We start from the raw sequence: 6561 nt of genomic DNA on the forward strand, positions 1-6561 counted from the left end.
GCAGCCAGAGTGATCCTTAGAGGCCAAGATGACCAAACTTCGTATCTCATACTTTGGACATATTGTCGGGAGGGAACAGTCGCTGGAGAAGGATATTATGTTTGGTAAGATGGACGGTCAGAGAAAGAGAGGAAGACCCCCAATGAGATGGACTGGCCAGGTGGCAGCATCGATGGACTCCAGTATGGCAACAGTTGTGAGGTTGGCCCAGGATCGGACATGGTTTCGTTCTGCTGTGCATAAGGTTGCTATGAGTCGGTGCTGACTCAATGGCACCTAACAACAGCAACAACTCCCCAGCCCAAGAAACTTACATGTCTGCCCGGGTCCTAACTTTCTGTCCCTTAAGGTTTGCCATTTCATTTAAGTTACTTCTTAAACATTTATATGTGTGGTAAACTCCATGAGCCTCTAGGGACTCAGACTAAAACAAGACACAGTTAAAAAGACCTTTGTAAAGTTATAGTCTTATATTAGATGCTATCAACTAGATTTTTTGACTCTTAGTAACCCTATGTGACAGCATAGAACTATTCCATAAGGTTTTATGGGCTAGACGTTTGATGCTGTTGAGTTACGGTGTTGGAAGAGAATATTGAAAGTGTCATGGGCTTCCAAAAGAACCAACAGATCTGTTTTGGAAGAAGTACAGCCAGAATGCTCCTTAGAGGCCAGAATTGCCAAGCTTCGTCTCGCATACTTTGGACATGTTGTCAGAAGTGACCAGTCTCTGGAGAAGGATATCATGTTTGGTAAGGTGGAGAGTCAAGAGAAAAAAAGGAAGACCCCCAGCGAGATGGATTGGCAAAGTGGCAGCATCAATGGGCTCAAGTGTGGCAAGAATTTTGAGGTTGGCCCAGGATTGTGCAGTGTTTCGTTCTGCTGTACATAGGGTCGCTATGAGTCAGTACCGACTCGATGGCACCTAACAACAAAAGCAAAATCTTTACAGATTAGGAGTTCTAATGGTGCCGTTAGTTAAGTGTTGGGCTGCTACTTGCAAGGTCAGAGGTTCGAAATCACAAGTTGCTCTGTGGGAGAAACATGAGACTGTCTGCTCCCATAAAGATTTACAGTCTAGGAAACCCTAGGGAGCAGTGCTACACTGTCCTGTCAGGTCACTAGGAGTCAGATTGCTTCAATGGCAGTAGGTTTGGTTTTCATCCTTACAGGAGTAGATAGCAGATCTTTCTTCCACAGAGCAGCTTGGTGGGTTCAAACCACCCATCTTTCAGTGAGCACCCAAGTGCTTACTTGTGTCACTAGGGATGTTATTGCTATTGTTAGATGCTATCAGTCAGCTCTGACTCATAGTAACCCTATATACAACAGAACAAAATGCTGATCAGTCCTCCACCATCCTCATAATTGCCATGTTTGAGCCCATTCTTGTAGCCACTGTATCAATCCATCTGAGGGTCTTCTTTTTTGCTGACCTGCTTTACCAAGCATAATGTCCTTCTCCAGAGACTGCTTCCACCTGATAACATGTCTAAGTTGATTCTAAGGCACATTCTGACTGTACTTCTTTCAAGACAGATCTATTTGTTCTTATGGCAATCCATGCTGTATTCAATATTCTTCTCCAACGTCATCATTCAAAGACAGCAATTCTTCTTCAATCCTTCTCTTGTATATTACCTGCCCTATCACCCATGTTAACATGTGTCTACCGTCTAGCCTATGAATAATTTTCCCTCCCCTCCCCCACCTCAGTAACCAACAAAAGATTGTTTCTTTTATCAAGAAAATATTTTTTAATTTTTCACAACATTGGTCTCATATAAAAATCTTATAATGATTTCATTCAGCATAATGTCCTCTGAGTTCATCCATGTTGTGAAATGTTTCCCAGATTCATCATTATTCTTCAACATTTTGCAGTATTCCATTGTGTGTATGTACCACAGTTTGTTTAACCTTTCTTCTGTTGATTGGCATTTAGGCTGTCTCCATCCTTTTGATGCTGTCTCTTGTAGACAGTATATTGGAGGATCCTGTTCTCTTATCCGTTCTGTTCTTTCTGTCTTGACTGGTGCATTTAATCCATTTATATTCAGTGTAATTATCCATAGGTGTTAACTGATTGTGTGTGTTTTATGTGGTGCTGCTGGATTATTTGTTCCACATAATTTTCTGCTCTGAATTCATTTGGTTTGTGGATTTTCATTTCATTTTCATTTCTGTTGTGTTAATGTTTACTAAAGCTTTCTGATTTCCTTCTTATTAAATTCTGGTGTGTCAATGTGTTAATTTTATCTGAGGTTGCCCTGTAATTATATATTTTTTCCCTCTATTTAAAGCAGTCTATTTTATCTTGAAATCTACTTGACTTCCCTGCCATTTGGAAATTCTGTATCTACACTATTTCCTCTTTTTGCTTTGTAATTGGCTCTCTGGATCCAATTACAAGTAAGGTTGCTAACCTCACGATCAGTAGTTCGAAACTACCAGCTGTTCTATGGGAGAAAGATGAGGCTTTCTGATCCCGTAAAGATTTACAGCCTAGGAAACCCTATGCAGGGTGGCTATGAGTCAGAACCGACTCCGCCAGGCACACTACCACCACCACCACTAGGTTTGTTTTTACTTTAAATAATTCTATATCAGTATTGAGTTCTGGATGGTGCTGTCATGTATGGTAATATCAGGTTATTGTCTGCTATTGTTGATTCTCTGGCTAAAGAATACCTGTCAGCATTTTTTGTAACATTAGTCTAGTCATTAAAAATTCCTTTAATTTTACTTTATCAGGAAATGACCTAATTTCACTGTCATATATGAGGTAAAGCTTTGCTGGGTATATGATTCTTGGTTGGCAGTTTTTTTCTTTCAGAGTTTTGTATATGTCATCCCATTGCCTTCTTGTTTGCATGGGTTCTGATGAGAATCAGAGCTTAGTCTTATTGGTTCTCCTTTTTAGGTAACTTTTTGTTTTTCCTAAGCTGCTTTCAGTATTCTTTCTTTGTCTTTGATTTGGGCAAGTTTGATTCTGATCTGTCTTAGTGATTGTCTTTTGGGAATCTATCCTGTTTGGAGTTCATTCAGCTTCTTGTATGCTTATCTTTTTGTCTTTCATGATGTTAGGGAAGTTTTCTTCCAACAACACTTCAACAAGTTTCTCTGTGCATGTCTCTTCCTGTTTAGGAATTCTGATCACCTGTAAGTTGTTCTTCTTCATGGTGTCCCACATAACTCTTAGGCTTTCTTTGGATTTTTTTCATTATTTTTTTCTTATTGTTCTTCTAGCATATTCATATTGAGAGATTTTTCTTTAGTACTAATAATTCAAGCTACCATTGCTTTTAATATACTCCTTTGCCCTTTCAATGTATTATACATTACTGAAATCTTAATATTAATCTTCTGGATTTCTAATTGCAGGTTTTGTATTGTTTCAAAATTTGCATTTATTTTGTCTGCTTTCCTGAATTCTTCTCAAGTTTATTCTGTGTTCTTGCTTTTCTCAATCTTTCTGTCAATCCTTTAAAGGTACTAAAATATAATTCTTTTAAAATTATTTTTCAGTTAGTTCTATTACCTTATCTTTCTTAGAAAAGTTTTCTGGCTATGCTTCTTGGTCATTTGTTTGAGCTATTCTATCTTCGTGTTAGCTAAAATTGTATGTTGTCCCTGGGGCATTTCAGGGTTGTCGTATTTTTATTTAATTGGTGATTGTATGTTGCCGTTTTCTTAGACTCTCACCAGCTGTCTCCAGTGGGTGTAGTTAGAGAATGGCAATGTGTACACTGTTCTCATTCACTGTTCATACACCTCCATTTAGGGTAGGCTTGGCTAGTGTTGGCTGCTGTCTATCATAGATCCGGTAGCATAGGATCTGGTATTGGCTCTTTCCCAGTGGGTGGAGCTTCAGGGGATACGATTGTTGCTAGGCTATATGGGCAAGGTTGCTGTCTCCTGTCAGATGGAACGAGAAAACCCCTCCCCTGCCCCATACATCAGAAACCAAAATGGAATGAACAGACAAGGAACCAACAATGAAAAGATAAGATAATAAAGAGAAAAAAGAAATAAAAATTGGCAACAACCTGAAAAAAAAAAAAACAACTATAAAGACAAAAGAGGGACAAGGGAATGGAGCTATAGAAGAGAAAATAAAAGGAAGTAGTGGGGGCATAAAACCACTTAGGAAAATCAGGGAGAGAGAAGATGAAAAGAGAAAGAGAACAGAGACTTGTATAGAAAGATCAAATGGGAATAAAAAAAGAAGAGAGGAAATCAGGAACAGACGAAAACAAGGAAAAACAAAAGTGGAGATAGGATAAAATTCAAGAGAAGAATGAGGAGAAAAAATAAACAAACAAAAACAATGAAACAACAAAAGGGAAAAAACAACCCCCCCAAAAAACAAAACAAAGTAACAGTGTAGCTGTTGGACTGAAGATGAGAAAACTCTGGGGTGCTCTTGCAAGCCAGAGTTCATGACGTGGGTGTAAGAGGGATGTGACAACAGAGTTGTTGTTGTTGTTAAGTGCTGGCAAGTTGATTCTGACCCCATAGCGACCCTGTATAGGGTTTCTCAGGAGCAGCTAGTGAGATTGAACTGCCGACCTTGCAGGACTCCGTGACAACAGAGTTGTTGTTGTTGTTAAGTGCTGGCAAGTTGATTCTGACCCCATAGCGACCCTGTATAGGGTTTCTCAGGAGCAGCTAGTGAGATTGAACTGCCGACCTTGCAGGACTCCGTGACAACAGAGTTGTTGTTGTTAAGTACCGTGGAGTTGTTTCTGACTCATAGTGACCCTGTGCAGAGTTTCCGAGGCTGCAAATCTTTACGGAAGCAGAAAGCCTCCTCTTTCTCCTGCGGAACAGCTGGTAGTTTTGAACTGCCGACCTTCAGGTTAGCAGCCTAATTTGTAACCACTACGCTACCACAGCTCCTTGTGACAACAGAGTACCTGGCCCTAAATGGAGTTCCTATCAGCCTCAGCATTTTATCTTTATTTAGAGCTTTCAATTCGGAAGTAGTTTGTAGAGATCCTTGATGGAGATGATTTCAGTGTCTGTTAGGACCACAGGGCAACTGAGACCAGGGTGACTGGTTAAATGGTAGGCTAGTGGCTGTGGGTTCTGTAGGTCTGGAGCCAATCCTGTCTGAAGACTGGCACCATGTTGGCCACCCTTATCCCCCATTGGTGTGGCTCCCAACCATGTAGTTCCAAACTCCCGGAGAGCAGGGTCTATACTGGGGATGGATGAGAGTGGGAGCTAGCCACACTCTGGTCACCAGAGGAGCATAGGGAAAAAGAAGGAATTGTACCTTTCCTGTCGTCTGTGTGAATCTGCACTGCCAGACCACCTTCTGGTGCCAAAGCTGCTCCCAAGATGGTTGTTCTGACCCTCCACCAGTCAGTCTCCTTCTCTCAGCATCCCTGCTCAGCTTCTCCTCTGAGAAAGCACTTAATCCACTTCTCTAACCTTTCCTCTGAAATCCAGGCTTCCAGGATTTTCATCTGTGTCTGTTTCATTTGGTCTCTTGTATTTTTATTGTGCAGTCTTCTTCCAATTTGATGCTGCAAAGCCTAGTATCCCAGGTTATTTGCTTAACATACAGACTGAATAGGATACAACCCTGGTGACACCTTTTCTGATTTAAAACCATGCTGTATCCCCTTGTTCTGCTCCAATGATTGCCTCTTGATCTAGATACAGGTACTGTATGAGCACAGTTAAATTTTCTGGAATTCCCATGCTTCAAAATGTTGCCCACAATTTATTATGATCCACACATAATTTGCATAGACAGTAAAGCACACATAAACATCTTTCTAGTATTCTCTTCTTTCAGTCAAGATCCATCTGAAATCAGTAATGATATCCTGTATTTCACATACTTTTCTGAAACCAGCTTCGAATTCTAGCAGTTTTTGTTGATGGAACATACAATCATAGACTGTTTTCAATACAAGAAAACTTGAATTTGTTTGCTTTCATTGTTTTAAACTACTAACACAAAGCACTAGCTTGTATTTTTAGTTACAGCATACTCCATACTCCTATGTAATCTATCACAAATCCAAAAAATATAACTGTTCAAAACCAGAGGTTCTGCAAAATCATGATTTAACAGTGTACCGAGATTTGGACATTGGCTACCCAAAATGGGTTGGGTGGGGGAGCTACAAAGACAAGAAGTGACTGGCTTACAGGCTTTCAAGAGGGAGCCTAGATCCAGAGGACATTGAAGAAGGTAAGTAGTATCCAATTTCTCTGGGCGGGCTGATGAAAAGTGATGGGGATAGGTCTTTTGTGGTACAATAGTGAATAGTTGCTATCAGGACTGACTGTGAGGGTTGGAAATGTAAAGGTAGACATTCTGTAGAAAAAGGAGGGGAGTGATTGGCTTTGCAGTCCAGGAGCAGAGATTCCTGGGACCATCAAGGGAGAAGAGCAGAGTGCGGGTCTATACCCAGAGAAATAGTGATGCCAGAGATGGAGGCAGAGATGATGATGTGGAGAGATGGAGTGGCTGGGGACTCTAGACCCAGAGAGGGAGAGGGGCTGTGTGCTGATGACCAGGGGGCAGGCTTGCAGGGTATA

The sequence above is a fragment of the Chrysochloris asiatica genome, unplaced genomic scaffold (genome assembly GCF_000296735.1).
Source record: "Chrysochloris asiatica unplaced genomic scaffold, ChrAsi1.0 scaffold00245, whole genome shotgun sequence".
Classification (NCBI taxonomy): domain Eukaryota; kingdom Metazoa; phylum Chordata; class Mammalia; order Afrosoricida; family Chrysochloridae; genus Chrysochloris; species Chrysochloris asiatica.